Source organism: Pinus tabuliformis, chromosome J (genome assembly GCF_031772625.1).
Source record: "Pinus tabuliformis cultivar Carrire ecotype Pingquan chromosome J, CPIR1, whole genome shotgun sequence".
NCBI classification, from domain to species: Eukaryota; Viridiplantae; Streptophyta; class Pinopsida; order Pinales; family Pinaceae; genus Pinus; species Pinus tabuliformis.
This window is the reverse complement of record NC_142295.1, coordinates 411,352,900-411,377,655: the sequence shown is the minus strand read 5'-3', so window position 1 is coordinate 411,377,655 and position 24,756 is coordinate 411,352,900. Positions and strand designations below refer to the sequence as shown.

At 39.8% G+C, this 24,756-nt stretch overlaps 1 protein-coding gene across 1 annotated transcript in view; it reads right to left on the bottom strand.

Annotated features, from left to right (window-relative positions):
* LOC149227579 (uncharacterized) overlaps positions 1-24,756 on the bottom strand; it is a 472,348-nt gene that overhangs the window by 11,508 nt on the left and 436,084 nt on the right. The window lies entirely within an intron of this gene.

Sequence of the window (24,756 nt, the reverse complement as noted above, 5' to 3'; positions counted from 1 at the left end):
GTAAGCTCTGCGTAGAGGGTGACGTAGGGAGCTCAGCATAGAGGCTGGGGAAGTTATTTTGGAGGCAGAAAACAATTGTGGGGTGAGAGGAAATTCTCACAATATTTTTGCCAGTATTTTCCTCAAATTAGATTGCTAACGGGGCATCTAAATTATTGTACTCAAAATTGTTGTTGAAATTTAATAATAAAACCCTCATCTGTTGCACCGGTTTTCCCAAGTTGGGTTTTTCCGGGGACAATTGTCCAAAATAACTGTGTCAAAATGATTGTGTGTGTGATAAAATTTCTCAGTTTCTAATATTTTATTTTCCGCAATATTTTTATGGTGAAAATTGCAACTGTGATTTTATTCGTTATTTGTTGTAACAAATAAACTGCATAGTTAATTTTTGAGTTAGAAGAATAATTTCCAGTAGTTGCAATAGATAAAATTTCACATGGTATCAGAGCATATGTGATTATCTAGGAAGCTCAGTAGCGAAGAGGAAAATTTCACTACTTAGAGGGAGCAATAGGCCAAAATTTTTCAGAGGCAGCAGAGTCCATTGACATGCAAGGCGAGTTACTAGGGCAACAATTCGATTTTCAATTGTAGGGAGGCAGGAAAATCGAGGGAGCCCAGATGAGTGATTCCAACAATTAGAGGGAGCAGTTGCAACTCATATTTTCACTGAGCAGATTCCTAGTTGGATGCAGAAGTTTTTTTCCATAGACTGCAGAAGCAGAATCCACAACGGGTGGAAAAGAGGAATAGCACACTAAATTTTTCTAGCATAGCCATGGACAAAAGTAACATTTAGGAGACTTCAGATTTGTCTTCTAGATTGGAAGACGAATTTGCTTGCTTAAAAAGATCATCTTCACAAGGAGTCTAGTATATAGACAATGGAGCATCAACCCACATGACAGGGGTTAGAGAATATTTATCTAGCTACAAAGAGGAGCATACGGACTTCCAGATTACTATGGGAAACAAAACGAAATACTCCAGTAGGGAGAGGTACCATAGAATTTCAGAGGGAGTGAGGAGCAAGCACCAGCACTACAGATGTATTCCATGTGCCAGGATTGGGTATGAACCTGATTTCAGTATTCCAGTTACAGGATAAGGGGTATGAAATTCACTTCATAGGGAAGAAAGTGTATGTCAAACACCCGAGCTGGAAAAAGGTAAGACAAATTGGAGTTCAAAGTAACAGATTGTACCAGTTACAAATCGACTCTCCAATGACACTGATAGGCAGTGACAGTAGCAGCCGGAAGGAGTTGAATGAGTTATGGCACAGGAGAATGGGATGCCTACACCATGGAGCACTTAGGATGCTCAAAGAAATGGTAATAGGGGTTCCTGAACATGGCACTAAGCACGATGATGTGTGCAGACGATGCGTACTTGGGAAGTATGTTAAGGCAAAATTTTCAGTAAGTGAAAAAAGAGCTGACGACTTGTTAGGACTTATACACTCAGATATTTGTGGCCCGATGTCCACTAGATCTCTCAGCAATGCCAGGTATTTTGTCACTTTTATTGATGATCATTCTAGGAAAACCTGTATCTATTTCTTGAATACCAAGGATGAGGTCTTTGATCGTTTCAGAGAATTTAAATATCTCGTGGATAATGTGACAGGGAAGAAGATCAAGGTGCTTTGCTTAGATAATGGTGGAAAATATATTGATAAAGACTTCATAGATTTCTGTGAAAAGGAAGACATCAAGAGAGAATGGAAAACTCCATATAATCCACAACGGAATGGTGTAGTGGAGCGGAAAAACAAAACCATTGTTGGAGTTGCAAAGACTATGTTATATGACCAGGATCTACCTAGATTTTGTGGACAGAAGCATGTAACACAATATTCATAATAGGACTCCTCATAGCGAATTGGGGAAGAAAATGCCAGAAGGAGTCTTCACAGGGAAGAAGCTAGAAGTTAGCCACCCCAAAATTTTGGCAACGTCGCTTATTGCCACGTGATAGATGATAGACGGACCAAACTGGATTACACTGCAGAGAAGGGGTTCTTCGTTGGGCACAACGAAACCTCAAACGCATTCAGAATCTACATTCCTAACAATAGGAAGATAGTAGTAAGTTGAGATGTGAAGTTCATGGAGGACTGAGCCTTCAGGAGGTCTCGTGAAATGCCTACAAATTATCAGAATCAGTCAGCAGAAGCTCCTTTGGTCCAGTAGCAGGGGAAGCCAGTAGGATAGGTAGGAGGACAGTTACAAGGGTCAAGTACTGTACCAACACCAGTGTTTTCTCAGGTGCAGGAAATCTGGGGAATTATCAGTAAATGGAGCAGCAAAGACAAGATGAGGAGGAGCTAGCAAAACCTCCCACGACTAGTGGTCGAGTTAGCAGAGAGGTTTGTCAGACATAAAAGATGCAAAGGAATTTATTGGAACTCCTAGGACAAGCAAGAGAGCGCAAATAGCTTGACAAGTACCAAGCATTGGTGGATCAAGTTGCAGAACCTTCAAGATTTCAGGAGGCTGCACAGCATCAGGTGTGGGTAGATGCCATGGTAGAAGAATATATCCTTATCATGACTAACATTGTTTGGGGGGTAGTGCCTAGGTCAGAAGACATATCAGTTGTAGGTTTGAGATGGATCTATAAGATCAAATATGCGGTAGATGACAATGTGGAAAAGTATAAGGCTAGGTTCATGGCAAAGGGGTATGCACAAAAAGAAGGGATAGATTATCAGGAGGCCTTCGCCCCAGTTGCCAGATTCACATCTATCCGGTCAGTTATATCTCTAGCAGCTCAGATGGGGTGGCAGATTCACCAGATGGACTCTAAGACAACATTCTTGAATGTGGTGATAGAAGAAGAAGTGTACATAGAACTATAAGGCTTTGAGACTCATGAGAGGCACACACATGTGTGCAAATTGAAGAAAGCTCTATACAGACTCAACCAAGATCCCAGGGCATGGTATGGTAGAATTGACACCTACTTGCAGTAGATGGGGTTCATCAAGAGTGATGTGGATCCTAACCTTTACTATTTGATGGTAGAGGATGAGCCTCTCAATATAGTTTTGTATGTGGATGATCTCTTTTTGACAGGATCATCAGGGTTCACAGAGGACTGCAAGAGGAACCTAGCAGTAGAATTTGACATGAAGGATTTAGGGTTGATGCACTATTTCCTAGGATTGGAAGTATGGCGGAAGGATGGGAAGATGTTCCTTGGGCAAGGAAGATATGCTACAGATTTTCTGAAGAGGTTCTGAATGCAAGATTGCAGACCCATGTCTATGCCCATTATTACCATCTGGAAGAAGATAGATGCATCATATGACAAAGATGTTGTCCCCACCTTATATAGACAACTCATTTCGTCTTTCATGTATCTGGTCAACACTAGGCTAGATATCTGCTTTGTAGTCAATACCCTTAGTTTGTTCAGGGTAGAACCAAAAGGGTACATTGGGATGCAGTGAGGCATATTCTGAGGTATATTTGCGGTACAATCGAGTATGGGTTGAAATATACTCAAGTAGATGGAGTCAGACTTTGTGGATATGCATATGCATATTGGGCAGGCAGTTCAGTGGACAAGAAAAGCACCTCCGGGTACTTTTTCAGTGTTGGATCAGGGATGGCTTCTTGGTGTAGCAGGAAGATGAAGTCAGTAGCATTGAGCTCTGCAGAAGTAGAGTATATGGTAGCTAGCATAGCTATGTGCGAAGCTATATGCATTCGGAAGTTGCTAGTAAGCAGAAGATGGAGGCAACTAATGTCTATTGTGAGAATTAGAGTTGCATAAAGCTTTATGAAAATCCTATGTTTCATGACAGGTCGAAGTACATCGATATTTTATGTCACTTTATCAGAGATTGTGTATAGCATGGAGTAGTCCAACAACAATATGTTCCCACTAAAGAGCAAGTTGTAGACATACTCACAAAATCTCTTGGGAGAGCTAAGTTCATTTATTTTAGAGAACATATGGGTATGGTGGAAAACCCATTTCAGTAGTAGGGACAAGCTATTTTGGATGCCTTTCAGTTGGAGATGTTGCAGTTGCAGCAACAACAAATGAGAGGGAGTTGCAGTGAAGAATTTGTGTTGGCATCAGTTCACTAGGGTCAGCAGCATCACAGATACAACATATATCAAAGTTGCGCAGTGGTTGGTGGGCAGCATGGCCAAACATCAACATCATGACAAGAGATGATACAAAGGCAGGGTGTTGATACAGGATGAGTAGTAGCACTAGAACACATTCCTTGCTAAGAGGGATTGTTAGTTTTGGAGCATTAGATGTGTTAATTTTGTGGAGAGGCCAAAATACATGAGATCTCCAAAAGCCAGAAATCGTTTATGGAAATTCCACCTAGAAGTGTCTTAATTATATTATTAACCGATTTTTAAATATTTCCTAAGTCTAAACTAAGCAATATGGTTAATTAATCAGTATTAATTGAGATAAGGTGAAAATAATCAAGAAACTCACACGGATCGATCCAGAGATGATATTAGCCATTGATTAAGTTTTAATCTTGGTTGTTGGAGCTCCAACAGAGGATTATAAGAGGAGGTCGATGTGGTGATGGAGAAATTATCCAGTGCAAATACTCAGTTACCCAGGTAGTTCGATTTTCTAAGAAGCAGCAGTTAATTAGAGAAGAGAGAGTCAGAGGGTGAGTAGCAGGTGGAAGAGGAGGGAAGTAGCATTCCAAGAGGAAGATTTTCAGTTCCTGGAAGAGGCAGAAGGAAGGCCGAAATCTCTAGAGGGTGACACAGGGAGCTTAGCGCAGAGGGTGACACAAGTAGCTTAGCGCAGAGGGTGACGCAAGGAGCTTAGCGTAGAGGGTGATGCAGGGAGCTTAGCGCAAAAGGTGATGCAGGGGAAGTTATTTCGAAGGAAAAAAACAACTATGGGGTGAGAGGAAATTCTCACAATCTTTTTGTCAGTATTTTCCTCATATTAGATTTCGAGCTGGGCATCTAAATTATTGTACTCATAATTGTTGCTGAATATTAATAATTAAACCCTCATCTTCTACACCGGTTTTACAAAGTTGGGTTTTTCGGGGACAATTGTCCAAAATAATTGTGTCGAAATTATTGTGTGTGATAAAATTTCTCAGTTTCTAGTATTTTATTTTCCACAGTATTTTTATCGTGAAAATTGCAATTGTGATTTTATCCGTTATTTGTCATAACAAATAAATTGCATAGTTAGTTTTTGAGTTAGAAAAATAATTTCCAGTAGCTGCAATAGATAAGATTCCACGCCGATGTCGAATGTATTCTCTTCGGTTCCACCATAAACTGATTGAGGTATTGACTACGAAGCAAATATCTGGCCTAGTGTTGGCCAGATACATGAGAGAACTGATGAGTTGTTTATACAAGGTTGGGTCAACATCCTTGTCATTTGATGCATCTATTTTCTTCCAGTAGGTGATCATGGGCGTAGACATGGGTCTACAATCCGACATTTTGAATCTCTTCAGAATATCTGTAGCATATCTTCCTTGGCCAAGGAAGATCACCCCATTCTTCTCCCTCACTTCCAATCCTAGGAAATAGTTCATCAACCCCAAATCCTTCATATCAAACTCTGTTGCCAAGTTCCTCTTGCAGTCCTCTATGAGCCCTAATGACCCTTTCAAGAATAGATCATACGCATAAAACACTAGGATGAGTGCCTCATCCTCTACCAATAAATAGTAAAGAGAATTTGCGTGATTCTTGATGAATCCCATCTGCTACAAGTAGTTGTCAATCCGACTGTACCATGCCCTGGGAGCCTGCTTGAGCTTGTATAGAGATTTTTTCAGTCTGCACATATGAGTGTGCCTCTCATGAGTCTCGAAGCCATCTATTTGTTCTATGTACAACTCCTCCTCTATCACCCCATTCAAGAATGTTTTCATGACGTCCATCTCGTGAATCTGCCACCCCATCTAAGTTTGTAGGGATATAACTGACCAGATAGAAGTGTATCTGGCAACTGGGGTGAAGGTCTACTCATAGTCTATCCCATCTATCTATGCATACCCCTTTACCACGAATCTAGTCTTATACTTCTCCACGTTGTCGTATGCAACGTACTTGATCTTGTAGATCCACCGAGAACCTACAACTAACCTGTCCTTAGGCCTCAACACCACCTCCCAAACATCATTCGTCATGATAAATATGCACTTCTATACCATGGCATCTACCCACATCTGATGTTGGGTGGCTTCTTGAAAGCTGGAAGGTTTTGCAACTTGAGCCACCAATGCTTGGTACTTGTGTGTTGAAGTTTCTATGTTTACTTAATTTAGAAACCCTTCATGCACTTTTTCTGATTTATTCCTACCTACTTGTTAACTTTTCTTTAACAAGTTATTTACAAATTAAATATTGAAAATAAACACTAGTGCATGCTCAACATATTACAGATCAGCAACTAAAAGAAACAAGAACAAACACACCACATGACACCATTATTTTTGGACCAATGTCCCCGGAAAAACCCAATGCGGGAAAACCGGTGCAGCTATCTAAGGGTTTTCTTATTAAGCAATATCAGAGTACAATCTGGGTGCCGTAGTTTGAGAGAAATATCCTGGCTGAAATCCCGGAAAACCCTTCCTGCAGCTCCTCAGCACAAAACTGCTCTTGCAACCCCAACATCTGTGCAATATGGACTGTGTCAGCCCCTCTCTCTCTCACGTTGGCCCTACATCAGCCTTTCTTGGCCTGCGTAAGCTCCAGGAGGCCTTGCGTCAGCTCTGGGAGCCTCTGCGTTAGCTACGTTGGCCCTTCTGGTGCTCTACGCAGCACTTGGTTGCCTTTGCGTGGCCCTGCGTAAGCTATTGCTGGCTCTGTGTCACCCTCCTTGGCTGCTGCGCTGCTCTCCCAGCACAATCTCTAACTTCTTTGTTCCTCTGTACTCAATGCTCCTCAACTGCTCTCCCAATCACTGATTCTATCTCTTTTAGCAAACCCCGCTCTAGAGAATAGAATGACTGATCATCTGGTGTGATCTCCAAGTGACCCTCAAGCCTCCTCTTATACTTTTCCTGTGTCACGATTCAACGGTCGAGATTAAGTCCCTAATCAATAAGTAAGATTAGATCTGGCTTGATCCATGTCTTTTGGACCACTCTAACACAAATTCATATTAATACACATTAATATTTTATTTTCCCTAAGTTTAGACTTAGGGAATCCATTAAAAATATTAATTATTTTAATATCTCCTGTTCTGTTTAGAATCTGCCCAAACCCTTTCTGGGTATTGGAGATCTCATGTGCCCCAACCTCTCCAAAAAATTTCGTGGCTAGAGCACATCCGATGCTACCCCAAATCAACACTTCCTCTTAGCGAGGACTGTGCTTTAGCAATACTCCTCACTGAGTATTACTCTGATGATCCGGAATCAGTACCTGTGCTGATGCTAGGCCTTCTTGCCCAACATCCTCTGCACTATTGCCTCCTGTACTACTACCCATGGTTTTGCCACTGCCACTCCTGCATCTATACAACAACTCCCTCTGCATCCGTGTTGCTGCTGGTCCCTTCTCCTAGCACTACATCCGCACTGCACCTCCACTCATCATGTTGCATCGTGTCGCTCACTGCTACACTGCAACTCAGTCACTGAGAAGTAAGTAACTCATCTGCCAACTGACCTCCCTATTGGGATAGAAACAACCACTAATGTTGAAGCTCCCTCTGCCGCTCACAAGTGCTCCCTCTCTTTGACCTCTGCACTGCTGCAACAACCCCCTTCATCTCACACCATTGCACACCTCTCTGTGCCTTCCTACACTGGTGCAACACTCCTGTGCCTCTCGCACTGTTGTAGCCTGCTAGCTCTGCGCTGTCTCAGTGCTCCTGCACTGTAGCTCTCTCTACCACTCCATCCGCATCCGTCTCTACCCACCCAACCAGTCGTGCTACTCCTCGTCGGGGCTCCCATAGAAAGGTCTAATCCAAGAGGTTGGGTACCTCAAGGATCCAGCCCCTCATCGCCTATAATTTGCCTGACTACAGCTCGATGTCTCCCTACTTCTACTCAAGTGGTGTGCGTGCACTCATGGCACAGTCATCGTCTGTCAAAAGTTCCTTCTCTGCCCGTGCTGGCACTGCCTTAGTCTTGATCTTGGAGAGATCTTTTTTCTTCCACTTCTCTTGCTTTCCCTTAGATGCTAGGGCCACATCCTCCTCCTCTTGCTTGACCTTGATCCCTTTGTTGTTGCTACCTGTCTTCGACTACCCTCTGATCTCTTCTTGGCGAAGCGCTGCCCACATCTCATCCTAAGGTGGGAGAGTCCCTCTGCCCAGGATACTCTAGACAAACACTTCCCAATCTTTTGAGACAACATTTAAGGTTGTCCTCACCATAAGTTCCTGATCCGGTGTCGCTCCTATAGCAGTCAACTGGTCTTGGATCTCATTCAGTCCTCCGAGGAAGGAGTCAATCGATTACCCCTTCTTCATCTAATACGACCTCATTTGGTTCTTGAGCAACATTCTTCTCTACACAGAAGTATGCTGGTACAAGTTCTTGAGATCCTCCCACATCTCAACTGCCATTTCCTTCTCGGCTATATGTGGTACCACATGATCCTTGACCCCGTCAAGGATAATGCACTTGGCCCTCGCCACTGCCTCTTCGTACTTGTCGTTATCATTGGGGTCGACTGGGATAGCTATAACCTTCAAGGCAAAGTTCTTGACACGATTCTTGTCAAGCACTGATAAGATTCTAGCCTTCCAGACTGCGAAGTTCGATGCTCTGTCCAGTCTATCCTGGTCTCTTACCCCGTGTAGTGCCATGACGCTCCTCTACTTCCCTCCTGGAAGTTCTCTGTTCGACTCCTTTGAGTCTCTACTTCCCGTCTGGAATTTCTCTTCTGGACTCCCTCTGAGTCCTAATTTCCCTCCTGGAAATCCTTCTGCCGCTTGTCGAGATGCCCCCTACTCTGATCGTCTTGTGCAACTGCACTGCTGATCTGGGTTCCTCGACTAGAAACCCTCAGTAACAACTCCTCTGGCCCTGCTCTGTCAGGTACTGTTCTGACTACAGTACCTCACCAGCTCCACTTTGCAATATTTCTGCAACCTTCTAGACCCCAGCAACTGCCTCTCTGTGAACTGCGTTAGCCCCTCTGCCTCACGCAGCCTCTGTGTCACCTTGGATGGGTCTACGTCAGCCCTCTAGCCCTTTGTGTCAACAACGCTGGCCTCTCTGAGGCTCTACGCAGTTCTCGGCTTCTTCTGCGTGGCTCTGGCTAGATCTGCGTCACACTTTCTTGGCTTCTGTGCTGCTAGAAACAACTTTTGTCACCTCAGGACAGCTGTTTTCTATTGCTATTGCTCCGCTTGGCTGATGTCTTTTAGTCCTCCTGTGATCTACAATCATCCTCTGATACCATGTTGAAGTTTCTAAGTTTACTTAATTTAGAAACCCTTCATGCACTTTTTCTGATTTATTCCTACGTACTTGTTAACTTTTCTTTAACAAGTTATTTACAAATTAAATACTGAAAATAAACACCAGTGCATGCTCAACATATTACAGATCAGCAACTAAAAGAAACAAGAAAAAGCACACCACATGTCACCATTATTTTTATACCAATGTCTCGAAAAAAACCCAATGCGGGAAAACCGGTGCAGCTATTTGAGGGTTTTCTTATTAAGAAATATCAAAGTACAATTTGGGTGCTGTAACTGGCCTTCCAACAGAGAATTTCGTTAGTAGCTATACCTCATAATTTGAGAGAAATCTCCTGACTGAAACCTCGGAAAACCCTTCCGGCAGCTCGTCAGCACAAAATTGCTCCTACAACCCCAGCGTTTACCCAATCTGGACTGTGTCAGCCCCTCTCTGTCTCACATTGGCCCTGCTTAGCCTTTCTTGGCTTGCGTCAGCTCTGGGAGCCTCTGTGTTAGCTACACTGGCTCCTCTGGTGCTCTACGCAGCACTTGGCTACTTCTGCGTGAGCCCTTGCTGGCTCTACATCACCCTCCTTGGCTGTTGCGCTGCTCTACCAGCACAATCTCTGCCTTCTCTGTTCCTCTGTACTCAATGCCTCTCAACCACTCTCTCGATCACTGATTCTATCTCTCTTAGCAAACTCCGCTCTAGAGAATAGAATGACTGATCATCTGGTGTGATCTCCAAGTGACCCTCAAGCCTCCTCTTATACTTTTCCTGTGTCACGATTCAACGGTCAAGATTAATTCCCTAATCAACGACTAAGATTAGATCTGGCTTGATCCATGTCTTTTGGACCACTCTAACACATATTCATATTAATACACATTAATATTTTATTTTCCCTAAGTTTAGACTTAGGGACTCCATTAAAAATATTAATTATTTTAATATCTTTTGATCTGTTTAGAATCTGCCCAAACCCTTTCTGGGTATTGGAGATCTCATGTGCCCCAACCTCTCCACCAAATTTCGTGGCTAGAGCACATCCGATGCTACCCCAAATCAACACTCCCTCTTAGCGAGGACTGTACTCTAGCAATACTCCTCACTGAGTATTACTTTGATCATCCGACATCAGTACCCCTGTTGATGCTAGGCCTTCTTACCCAACATCCTCTGCCCTGCTGCCTCCTGTGCTACTGCCCATTGTTCTACCACTACCACTCCTGCATCTGTACAATAAGTCCCCTTGCATCCGTGCTTCTGCTGGTCCGTTCTCCCAGCACTGCATCCACACTGCACCTCCACTCTCATGTTGCATCGTGTCGCCCACTACTACACTGCAACTGAGTTACTGAGAAGTAAGTAACTGATCTCCCAACTGACCTCCCTTGGGCTAGAAACACCCACTTATGTTGAAGCTCCCTCTACCGCTGACAAGTGCTCCCTCTCTCTGACCTTTGCGCTGCTGCAACAACTCCTTGTATCTCACACCATTGCACACCTCTCTGTGCCTTCCTACACTGGTGCAACACTCATGTGCCTCTCGCACTACTGCAGCCTGCTAGCTTTACGTTGTCTCAGGACTCCTGCACTGTAGCTCTCTCTACCGCTCCATCCGCATCCGTCTCTACCCACCCAGCCAGTTCTGCTACTCCTCCTCGGGGCTCCCATAGCAAGGTCTAATCCAAGAGGATAGGTACCTCAAGGATCCTGCCCCTCACCGCCTGTAGTTTGCCTGAATACAACTCGATGTCTCCCCACTTCCGCTCAAGTGGTGCGTGTGCACTCATGGCACAATCATCATCTGTCAAAACTTCCTTCTCTGTCCGTGCTGGCACTGCCTTAGCCTCGGAAGACTTTCCCTTACTCTTTTTCCTTGGGCACTAGGTTGCATAATGAACCATCTCCCCACAGTGGAAGCACTTGATCTTGGAGAGATCTTTCTTCTTCCGCTTCTCCTGCTTTCCCTCAGATGCTAGGGCCACATCCTCCTCCTCCTACTTGACATTGATCCCTTTGCTGCTGCTACCTGTCTTTGACTGTCGTCTGATCTCTTCTTGGTGAAGAGCTGCCCACATCTTGTCCCAAGGTGGGAGAGTCCCTCTGCCCAGGATACTCTGGACAAACACTTCCCAGTCTTCTGAGACAACATTCAGGGTTGTCCTCACCATCAGTTCTTGAACTGAGGACGCTCCTATAGTAGTCAACTGGTCTCAGATCTCATTCAGTCCTCCGAGGAAGGAGTTAATCGATTGACCCCCCTTCATCTGATACGAACTCATCTGGTTTTTGAGCAGCATTTTCCTCTACATAGAAGTATGCTGGTACAGGTTCTCGAGATCCTCCCACATCTCAACTATCATTTCCTTCTCGGCTATATGTCGTACCACATGATCCTTGACCCCGTCAAGGATAATGCACTTGGCCCTCGCCATCGCCTCTTTGTACTTGTCATTATCATTGGGGTTGAGTGGGATAGCTATAACCTTCAAGGCGAAGTTCTTGACACGATTCCTGTCAAGTACTGATAAGATTCTGGCCTTCCAGACTGCAAAGTTTGATGCTCTGTCCAGTCTATCCTGGTCTCTTACCCTGTGTAGTCCCATGACGCTCCTCTACTTCCCTCCTGGAAGTTCTCTATTCGACTCCTCTGAGTCTCTACTTCCCGTCTGGAAGTTCTCTTCTGGACTCCCTCTGAGTCCTGATTTCCCTCCTGGAAATCCTTCTACCGCTTGTCGAGATGCCTCCTACTCTAATCATCTTGTGCAACTGCACTGTTGATCTAGGTTCCTCGGCTAGAAACCCTTGGTAACAACTCCTCTGGCCATGCTCTGTCAGGTACTATTCTGACTACAGTACCTCACCAGCTCCAGTCTGCAATATTTCTGTAGCCTTCTAGACCCCAACAACTGCCTCTCTATGAACTGTGTCAGCCCCTCTGCCTCACGCAGCCTCTGCGTCACCCTGGATGGGTCTTCGCAGCCCTCTAGCCCTTTGCGTCAGCAACGCTGGCCTCTCTGAGGCTCTGCGCAGTTCCCAGCTTCTTTTGTGTGGCTCTGGATGGCTCTGCATCACACTTTCTTAGCTTCTGCGCTGCTAGAAACAAATTTTGTCACCTCGGGGCAGCTCTTTTTTGCTGCTATTGCTCCACTCAGCTGATGTCTTTTAGTCCTCTTGTGATCTGCAATCATCCTCTGATACCATGTTGAAGTTTCTAATTTTACTTAATTTAGAAACTCTTCATGCACTTTTTCTGATTTATTCCTACTTACTTGTTAACTTTTCTTCAACAAGTTATTTACAAAGTAAATACTGAAAATAAACACCAGTGCATGCTCAACATATTACAGGTCAACAACTAAAAGAAACAAGAACAAACACACCACATGACACCATTATTTTTAGACCAATGTCCCGGAAAAACCCAATGCGGGAAAACCGGTGCAGCTATCTGAGGGTTTTCTTATTAAATAATATCAGAGTACAATTTGGGTGCCGTAACTAGCCTTCCAACAGAGAATTTCCTTAGCAGCTATACCTCATAGTTTGAGAGAAACCTCCTGGCTGAAACCTCGGAAAACCCTTCCGGCAGCTCCTCAACACAAAATTGCTCCTGCAACCCCAGCGTCTGCCCAATCTGGACTGTGTCAGCCCCTCTTTGTCTCACACTGGCACTACTTAGCCTTTCTTGGCCTGCGTCGGCTCTAGGAGCTTCTGCGTTAGCTACGTTGGCCCCTCTGGTGCTCTGCGCAGCACTTGGCTGCCTCTGCGTGGCTCTGCGTGAGCCCTTGCTGGCTCTGTGTCACCCTCCTTGGCTGCTGCGCTTCTCTCTCGGCACAATCTCTGGCATCTTTGTTCCTTTGTACTCAATGCCTCTCAACCACTCTCTCGATCACTGATTCTATCTCTCTTAGCAAAGCCCGCTCTAGAGAATAGAATGACTGATCATCTGGTGTGATCTCCAAGTGACCCTCAAGCCTTCTCTTATACTTTTCCTGTGTCACGATTCAACGGTCAAGATTAATTCCCTAATCAACGACTAAGATTGGATCTGGCTTGATCCATGTCTTTTGGACCACTCTAACACATATTCATATTAATACACATTAATATTTTATTTTCCCTAAGTTTAGACTTAGGGACTCCATTAAAAATATTAATTATTTTAATATCTCCTGATCTGTTTAGAATCTGCCCAAACCCTTTTTGGGTATTGGATATCTCATGTGCCCCAACCTCTCCACCGAATTTCGTGGCAAGAGCACATGCGATGCTACCCAAAATCAACACTGTGAGGTTGTTAGCACTCTATCTTGTTCGTTCTAGGAGCTCCAACGAACTCCTCTATATCTCTCAATGTTTGATGAACTTCTCTGCTAGTTCGACTGTGGTGGGAGGTTTAACCAAATCCTCCTCATTCTGCCTATGTTGCTCCATTTTTTGTAACTATATCCTCTACATCTGAGAAAATTCTAGTACTAGTCACTCTACTATTTCTTGTGATTATCCCACTGGCTGCCCCTGTGGCTGCCCTTGTTGTTGGACCAATGGAGCTTCCACTGGTTGGTATTGATCACCTGCAGGCATCTCACGAGATCTCTTAAAAGCTCGGTCCTCCATGAACTTTACATCCCGTCTCACTACAATCTTCCTATTGCTAGGAATGTAGATCTTGTATGCCTTTGAGGTTTCACTATACCCGACGAGGAACCCCTTCTCTATAGTCTAATCCAATTTGGTGCACTTCTCATATGTCACATGGCAATAGGAAATGTTGCTGAATATCCTGAAGTGACTATCTTCTGGCTTTTTCCCTGTGAAGACTCCTGGCATATGCTTCCCCAATGCTCTATGAGGAGTCTTGTTCTAAATATACACCATTGTGTTACATGCCTATTCCCATAGAAACTTGGGAAATTTTTAGTCATATAACATTGTTTTTGCAGCTCCAACTATAGTTCTATTTTTCTTCTCCGCTACCCCATTTTGTTGTGGATTGTATGGGGTTGTCCACTCTCTTATGATGCCTTCATTCACACAAAAATCTATGAAGTCTTTATCAATATACTCTCCACCATTATCTGAGCAAAGCACCTTAATATTCTTCCCTGTTGCATTCTCTATGAGAGCCTTAAACTCCTTGAAATGATCAAAGACCTCATCCTTGGTTTTCAAGAAGAAGATCCAAGTTTTCTTGCAATGGTCATTAATAAAGGTAACGAATTATTCGTCCCTACTGAGAGATCTAGTGTTCATTGGGCCACAAATGTCTAAGTCCTAACACACCATCTTCTCTACCGTCACTTCTTGGGAATGTTTCCTTAGTGTATTTTCCAACCACACACACTCTGCACACATCATCGTGTTCTATTCCAAGTTCTGGAACCCCTGTTACTATCTCCTTGAGCATCTTGAGAGCTCCATGGTGTAAATGTCCCTTTCTCCTATGCCATACCTCATTCAATTCCTTCCCACTACTATTTTCGTTACATATTAGAGCCATTGGAGAATTGGGTTGCAACCTGTACAACCTATTGCTTCGAACTCCAATCTGTCTCACCCTCTTCCATTTCGAGTACTTGAAAAACACCTTCTTCCCTATGAAGTGGACATCATATACCTTATCTTGTAGCTGGGATACTGAAATCAAGTTCATACCCAATCCTGGCACATGCAGTACATCTGTAGCATTGGTGATCACTCCTGACTCCCTCTGGAAATTGATGGTGCCCCCCCCCCACTGGAGTACACTTCGTTCTGTTTCCCATCATAATATGGAAGTCCATATGCTCCTCATTGTAGCTAGAAAATATTCTCTAACCCTTTTGATGTGAGTTGACGCTCCACTGTCTATATACCAGACACCATGTGAAGTTGAGCCTGATAATCAAGAAAAGTCGTCCTCCAACCTGGAAGACAATTCTAAAGCCTCCTGAATATCAACTTCGTCCATGGCTTTACTGAAGAATTTACTAAAGACAAATTTGTGTGCTATTCCTCTTCCACCCGACATTGATTTTGCTCTAGAAAAATGTTGCAAAACCCTTTGTACCCAGACAAGAAAAACAACTCAGTGAAAATACTGATCTGCTTCACAGAATAACTTCCTAGCTCCACTACTCCCTACAAGAACTGATACTGGGCTCTACAAATTTTCCTGCCACTTGCACTAGAAAAATCAAACCCTCTGCCCAACAGTTCAAACTGCCTGGCCAACTTCTGCGCAAATCTGAAAGTCGAACTGCATTCATCTTACTTTTGAATACCCACTTAGTCCCAATCACATTTTTATATTTTCATCGTGGCACAAGTTCCTAGGTTCCATTTTGCTCAGTGTTTGATTCAATTCTTCTTCCATAGAATTCACCCACCTTACTAGATTGTGCAAATCCCTTGGCTCTATTTTGGATAGAAAGGAAAAATTGACTTTTCCTGGAGAATTAGTCATTCTCCTTTGGGTTTGTTTCCTTGCATCAACATCTCCAATAATTTGGTTCTCAGGGTGATGGTTTTGCACAAATTTAGAAGTTGTATTGGATGAAGATTGTTCTTTTGTTTCCTTCTCTTCCTTTTTACTAATCTCTTCTTGGTCCACGTAGATGGTATCTTCTAAATTCTCACTTGTTTTCCTTCTTCTTTCTCTGTCCAAGCTTCATATATTCTTACATTAATGCATTCCACAACTTTGTATAGCCCTTTATTGTATCTTTTTTAATCTTTGCTTCTTGTTGAGTATCCAAGGAATATTCCCTCATCTACTCTAGAATCAAATTTTCCCAAATTATCATCAGTTATCTTCATATAACACTTTCTTCCAAAAATTCGGAAATACTTAACTGAAGTTGGATTTCCTTTCCATAACTCATGTGGTGTCTTATCAATGTTAACTCAAAGTTGTGCCCTATTCATGATGTAATCTGATGCAGCAAACACTTCTCTCCAAATATTATTTATTAATTTAGCCTCTAACAACATTGTTCTTGATGATTCTTGCATTGACTTGTTATTTCTCTCTACAAATCCTTTCTATTGTGGAGCTCTTGCAACTAAAAGTTGTCTCTTGATTCCATATTTCTCACATAATTCATTAAAATCATCTGAGATAAATTCACCTCCTTTATATGATATTAAACATTTTATTCTTATATTACTTTCATATTCAACTAAGGCTTTGAATGATTTGAAAGTATCTAGTGTTTTTTATTTTGCTTTAAAAAATGCAACCCAAACCATTCTAGTGTAATCATCAATAAACAACATAATTTACCTTTCACCTTGCAGGGTTGGTGTTCTTGTTGGTTCATGGAGATTTGTGTGAGCAAGATCTAGTGGCCTTGATGTTGAACACTCCTTTGAATTCAAGCTCACTCGTATATATTTCCCATGTTGTCAAGATTCATACATGGCAATTGTTGGTTTCGAGATTTTGGGAATATCTCTCACTGCTTGTGTTCTATTGATTTTTACCACACTATCAAAGCTCAAGTGTCCTAGCCTTTTATGCCATAACCAACTCTCATATGTTTGTCCAATGTAGCAATTTTCTCCTTGAGTTTCATCAAGAATATATACATTTCCTAGAGTCCTTATTACTATTCCCACTAATCTTTGTGAATTAATCTTCCACGATTCACAATATTTAGCATGAAAAGTGAGATGATAACCTGATCGCACATTTGGCTAACACTTAAAAGATTATGTTGGAGTCCTTCAATGTACAAAACATTTTGTGCTTTAGTCCTACCCTTTTCAACGCTTACAATGCCTCTTCCATTGATTTTGCAAATCTATTGTCTCCAAAACTCACATTTCCTCATTTTTCTTCTTTTAGAGTAATAAATTTCTTTTGATCTTTGGTCACATGTCTAGATCACTTGCTATCAACATACCACTAAATTTGATTGTTTCAAGCATTACATAACTAGTTCGCATTTTTCTTTTGGTGGTTCTTCCTTATTTTTCTTCCAAAACCCTTTTCTTGATTTTGTAGGACAATCTCATGCTATATGTAAAAAATTGTTGCATCTATAACACTCTATAGTATACTTGGATAATGGAGTAAAGGAATTATTATTTCTATTATTAAATCCATAAGTATCTTTGATTTTTTTGTGTACAAGCTTATTCCTAAAGGTTTGATGAGAACCTATTTTATAAATATTATAATATTTACACTCTCTTGCTAGATGTCCAAATTTTTTGCATAAAAGACAATGACCAAGAAAAATATTTTGATGCTTGGCTATGTATGATTGCTTTAATGGAACAGTTCTTCTTGAGTTGATCTACTTTGGAGAAGATTTATGTTCCTTTTTCCTTATCATATTGCTACCTGCATTGTGAATGGACTTCTTGAGAGGATCAACATAACTTTTTAATGTAGGAGTGTTTCCAAACTACTCCTTAATTTTGTCCTTGCTCTTGCCAAGATTGAAACTTTTAGGGTTTTCTTCAAATTGCTTTCTTGGTGACTTAGGATTTGCATATTATTTGTATGAACTCTCACCCATATAACCAAGCCCAGCCTTGTCATACGATGGACTTTGAATACTGAGAATAGCATCTAGGGTTTGAGAGCTTTTCATGTTGTTGACCTTATTTAGCTCTTTCCTTAATGAGAGAATTTTTGCTTCAAGTTTCTCACAATTTTCTTCCTTTTCATTTAGCAGACTATTCAACACTTCTTCCACTCTTTTTGCTTCCTCTTTTTCAGCCTTGATGAAGATGATTTCCTTGGATATATTTTGTTCTTCTTCCCGAGGTTATCAATATTTTATAATGCATTGATGAGTTTTTCTTCAAGATCCACTATGCCTTCAACACCTTCTTCTTCTGTTTTTTTTGCTCTTCTAATTTGTCTATTTTGGATTCTTCATTTGTAGCTAAAAATAGGATCTCTCTTCTATCATCATTAGAATCATATTCTTTTTCTTCAGAGAAATCATTATCTTCTTTTGAGTAGAGAATTTTCTTTTTTGAAGATTTTCTTTGAAGACCCTTTTTTCTGGGTTCTTCCTCATCATCACTATCTTTCTTGAAAGGAAATTAGCAAAACACTGTCCTAACTTACCAAAATTGAAATAGATGAGAGGTAAATTACCTTTTGATTTGGATTTTTTTTTTTTTGTTTACTAACTAGCTAAGCCATTTCTGTATTGGATTCATCACTAACGTAGTCACTAGACTTGCATTTTCTTGATTTATTAGATGCTTTAAATGTTTCTTCCTTATGTGATGAATTTCTCGTCCTCTTTTCATATGCAGTGAGAATTCCATGAGCCTTGTCCATTTTTAGATTCTCCAAATCCTTTAATTCTTCTATGGCAGAGACTTTGACATCAAAATGCAGAGGAAGAGACCTCAAAATTTTTTGAACAATTGTTGTTTCTTCAACTTTTTCACCAATTCCTTTGAGAGAATTAAACACTTCATCTACTTGAATAAAATAAGTAGCATAATCTTCTTCATCATTCATTTTCAGGCTTTCATGCTGTCTACGGAAAGTTTGACTTTTCCTTCTTTGCTTTGTCATCTCCTTCATAGTTGCTTAGAAGCTTGTCCCACATATCTTTAGCTGATTCACACTACATAAATTTAATAAATTCTCATTCTGACAAGCCACTTAAGATAGAGTTCATAGCTTTTGCATTAGATACACATCATTTCTCCCATTTTGATTAGTTGGAGGAGCAGATGGAACCTTATATCCATCTATAACAAGTTTCCAAAATTTAGCACCAAGAGACATCGAGTGGGTTTTCATTCTTATCTTCCAAAGGAAAAAAATGTTCCATCAAAGAAAGGAATTTTGATTGATGCTTCTCACCTAGCCATGGCCCCTGTAAAATATTCTTGTAGATGTTATATTGTTCTTGAAGAAGATTGATTTGATACCAGTTATTGAAAATACATAATGATATTGAGAGTGAGTTGAATCAATATCACTTAGTTTTAAATTTTTCACTTTATTAATCTTAAAAATAAAATATCATCACATAATCAAGCATCAACACAGTTCTTGAATACAAGAATTAAAGTGAAAATACAAACTTGAAGAAGAAATGCTTTTCAAACAATTTTCAATTTATTACAACCAATTGTGAGGAAACCAAATCCTCTATAATCATAAACTTACAAAAATAGCAGGCTTCAACCTGTCAAGAAGATGAGGACACCAATCCTCAGAAAGCACCAAATTACAGTTGTTTTACTATTCAACAGACAGTTTTTAGGCTTAGAATTTGTTCAAAAGAAGGATTTCCCTCTTGGCAACTTGTACCCAACTCAGACTAGAATTTGTCCTCCGCAAGGACTATAACTTTGTCTCCAACTCCCAGTCTCCAACCAGAAAAAGTCTTATAATTTGGCCTCTAACTAGGACTACAACTCAACCTCAAACAACAACAAAAACTTGGACTCAAACTAGAATAGGTTCAACAAAAATCTGTCCAACAACCACTAAAATCATCCTCCTTCACACAAGAACTAGGCCTCATCAACGAACTCTAAACTTGGCCTCCTTAACAACAGAACTCAACCTCAACATGCCTCAAATAAAATGAAAACCCTTTTGAAGAATTATACCCAAAACCCTTCCAAATCGGCTTCCAACTCAGCCTTACTTTACTTGGTTCATGAGGTATGAACCTCAGATCTATTCCTTCATTTACCTAAAAATAGAATCAAATTGCTTGATCGAATGAGTACCTAGGATCCTCCATGCCTATTTGTAGTGTTCTTGGAGTTCAGAGTCAGGTTGACTTGTCCACTTGCTGGGCCAACTTGAGCAAAGGTATGATATTAAATATATATAAATGAATATCTTCAAAAATTAGTTTCTCAATTGTGATGAGTTAAGAGGCATGCCACATATCGCCATAAAGGTATTGAAATATGTTATTTGACTATGTAATTCCCTCTTTTATTTGGACAACTTTTGACATCAATAACAATTGTTTTCAAGAAAATTTCAATGTCAAGTTCTCAAATATAATAGTTATGAATATGAATCATTATCATTTAAATTTATTTTAATATGATATGTATATTATGATTTTTTTTTTAATTTTACTAATAAAAACAAATTTACAATATAACAAGTTGAATTGAATGAATTATTATTTTTATTACTTTTTAATTGAGTCCACATTTTATTTTATTATAATTATTATTTGTTTATTTAACGTTTCATTTTAAGGAGACTACAACATCTCCTCCATACTAGGTTGTAGAGTGCAACTAGACATCAAAGAGATGTCCATGTTCTTCTAATGTGCTCTATATCATTTTTCTATATTCACCTTTACAATGTTATATATATGAGAGCGCTTTACATATTTAGAGTTTAATGGTTTGGGTTTATATATAGATATATTAAATATTTTATGTATTTTTTGGTGAATTGGATTTTTCTAGGTTCTAATATTTGAAGTGGGTCAATTTAATTTTGGTTATATATTTTAGGGTGAATTTCTTTTGATAGCATTTCCTCATACTATGATAAACCTGTACTATAAGTTCATGAACAAGTAATGAACATAACCGCAAATTTCATAATAGAGAAGGCATATAAAGATGATCTTGTCCTTTGTTTAGGTTCCTACATACACAATCTATGAGTGCAATACTACCTTTGGAGGTGATGATGTGCCTTTATGCATAGCAAATGGGAGAAACATATAAAATTAGGCTAAAGGAACTCTTAAGCTACAAGGTAGTTGTAGTCTAGTATATATAGGAGTGAAAATGAGGTTGTCCTTCAAATGCATGTAGTTGTGCAAGTAGTAATGAAGTTTAAGAGTTACAAGCTCTCTTAGCTAAATTGGCAATCAAATAGGTTTTACAATCTTATGTTTGAAACCTATATAAGATCCCCTTTTGAATGAGAAAAATATAATGTTAGTCTAGAGGAACTCTTAAGCTAGAAGGTGGTTGTAGTTTACTATATATATAGGAGTGCATAGGAGGTTGTCATTGAGATCCATGTAGTTGTGGAATTAATGATGAAGTTTAGGATTTAAAGGCTATCCTAGCTCAATTCATGTGGCATTAAAGTGGGTTTTATAGATCTTAGCTTTGAATCCTATATAATATCCCCTTGCGAATTAACCAACATTTATGAACAAATCTAAGGGAGAATATTTCCAATTTATCCATGTTTAAATGATGGAGGATTTTCTAACATGCCAACTATTTACAAACCCTTTTCCAACAAGTTTGACTAAGGATAAAAAGGTCTACCATGCATTAAATCCATGATGCCTATTACAACTAAAGTGAAATTCCGGCATGCATCAAATACATGATTTAATCAATATATTATTTACAACTTGAGTGGAAGTTCACCATGCATCAAATATTTTTTATCACAATGAGAACATGGAAAAGCCTGGATGTGAGGAGTGGGCTGACAAAAATGTTAACCTAGATGCTAGAATGTAGAACTATTTTCTTTGCATTTATATGCTTATAAAATATACTAATTAGTACACTGTTTATCTGTCTCTAACATAGCAATGGGATGCAAGCCTCATAGTTGTAAAGGAGGGAAGGCATCACTAGAGTCTGAAAGAGGTGAATCTTAGCCCACATATCTTAACATTGAAGCTATAAACATTGTCTCTCCAAGGTTATTAATGTCACCTAACCTCTACTCATTCTTGATTCTACTCCTAGTGTCATGAAGGATGGGCCAAAGAGTACAGCTCCAAGGTAAGTGTAGGACACCAAAACATCTATGCCTTGTCCTTTTCTTTGAGATGTTAATGGCCATAATGTTTGCCTAAGTAAGGTTGAATCAAATTCCATGACTATCCCAAAATGGCCTTAAAGTATCTAACTGTTGTTTGTTGGAGTCCCTAAGTCCAGTTGGATATGACAATTTATAAGTGCATGTGAGCGAACAAGAGTGATGAAATACGAAAAGGAGAAAGAACACAATGGGACACAAGTGTGAAGTGACAAAATTTTATATTTAAGTGGTTGGCTATGAAATTCACCAAAATTTGAACTTCAAGGATTAAATTGGGCAAACAAAATAACTTAGACCATAACCATGTGATTGAAATACAATCCCTATCCTCACCTTCATGGCTTATCAAATCTTAAGAATCCTGAAGTCCACTCTTTTGGAGCCTATAATAGCTGCAAACTCTTTGTAAGTGTCAATTGAGCAAAGTACAAGGTATTGCAATATTGTCCATTTTTTTATTCAAAATTGAATTTACATCATTGTGAGTTTGTGTCATTTGGAATAATATAATAGCTTAAAAATAAGATCCTATGGGTGTTGATGACTATCTATTAGCTTGTGTCCAAAATGTTAAAGAATAATCTCTCTTGTTAATTGAAGTAGTTGGACACTTACATGTGAGTCCAACTCATTTTAGAAAAATATTTTCGATAGTATCAATCAGGACATTTTTAGAAAATTCATGCAAATCCTAAATATCTTTAGAAGTGGTTAATTTTAGGTGATTCTGGAAAATTCATGGTCTATGTAAAATCTATTTAATAATGAGAAGGGTGTGTAATGCCCCAAGAGTGAATGAAATCTTTTTCCTCATTCACTTTTTACCTCCCTATAAAAAATTTCATGGTATCAAAGCCAAAATAAGACTCTTCACTCTTCACAGAGTGGAGAGCTTATCCAAGAGAAAACAAATTTCAGAGCAAGTCTAAGACTCTTCGCAAAGTGGAGAGCAGACCATGAAGATCATGAAATAGAAGATTTGAGTTTCTAAGTGTGAGGTCCACATAAAAAGGTTGACAATTTTTTTGGTGAGTGAGCCCTATGACATTTGTTGTAGTAGAACCATTGTTTCTTAGCTACCACTGCTACTCTGCAAAGCTGCCATATGCCATAAAGCAGTTGTTGTATGTAGGTACAGGAATTTTCCCTAGTCATTACCATGAGCCATTATTCATCGTTGTAAGAACTATGTCTGTTTGTGATACATATATACACACGGGTACTATATGGTAGAGTTTGGAAACTTTGCAAGGGGTCCACCCATTTTTTCAAAGTAGCCAACATAAAGAGTTAATGGTGCATTAGGGATGTAATGGATTTCTTTTGGATTTAGGTGGTCGTTAAAATTTTGCGTACGCTTAGTCATGCAAATACTTGCTATGTATTGAGGTTATGGAATTATTATTCAGTGAGTTAAAATTTTAGAACCTTTTAGAATACGTTCAAGAAAGGATAAACAAGAAAAAGTGACATCTCAAGAAATAGTTCTTGACTCTGGGATTTTTTCTAGGCTTTTTTAATTATTAACTAAAAAATATAATGAAAAAAGGTAGTCGAGGATTAAAAAATAAAAAATGGAAAGGTATTTGAGTTTCTTGAAAAAGATCAATATGGATTTTCTTAGTGGTTCTTATATGTCAAAACTTATTAGTATGGATTTTCTCAATGTTTGTATTTTCTATCACCTATTTTCATTGGTAAAAATTATGAATTTTGGGCTTAATAATTAAAATGAGAACTAGATTACAAATATATAATTTATGGAACATTATTTCAAATGGGTTTTAGGAACCCTTGAGTCAGGTAGTACGTGAAGCTATGACACAAGATCTAAAGGATCAACTCTTTGTGAACAACAAGTATGATGCAACAACATTGTTTCTCAATCACGAAGGTTTGGATGAAAGTATTCTTCCTGATATTATAGCAGCAACCACATCCCAAGAAGATTGGAATATTCTAGAAATGACATATAGGGAAAGAGGGAGAAACATTGATCAACATCAAGCTGAGTCGCAAAACATTATAGTTGTTAATGAATTTCCCATTGTAATGGGAGAAGCAATAGATTTTGATATTGTATAGGTAACAAGAGAATATATGGAAGAGTTTGATGACGTAGAAAAAGGTATACAACACATGGAGACTACAATTATCTTAAACAATATAGTTGAATAAATTGGAGAGGCAAAAGGTGATTGTGTACAAGATGTTGTGCATTAACATGGTAAAAATAGTGAAGCTAAGTGTGTAGATACATATGTCGAGGATGAAATTAAAATTATCTTTATAGTAGCAGTAACACACATCCAAATATTAGAATTATGCACAAGGAAAAATAACTGGAAGTTGAGTCATTTTATTAATTCTGGATAAAATTGGGCACAAAATGAGTGGAACAATGGCACTTGAGCTTGCTATAGCAATCAATTACAAACCCACGTGGGAGTAAGATTCCCACACGCTGCAATGACTCAACCCAAGAAATCTCTGTGCTGCCCTAGAAAATCTAGATGTTGTTGTTGAATGGAAATGGATGCACTAGCCTCAAATGTGTTCAAAAAATTCTGAAATTTTAGCAAGCACCTCT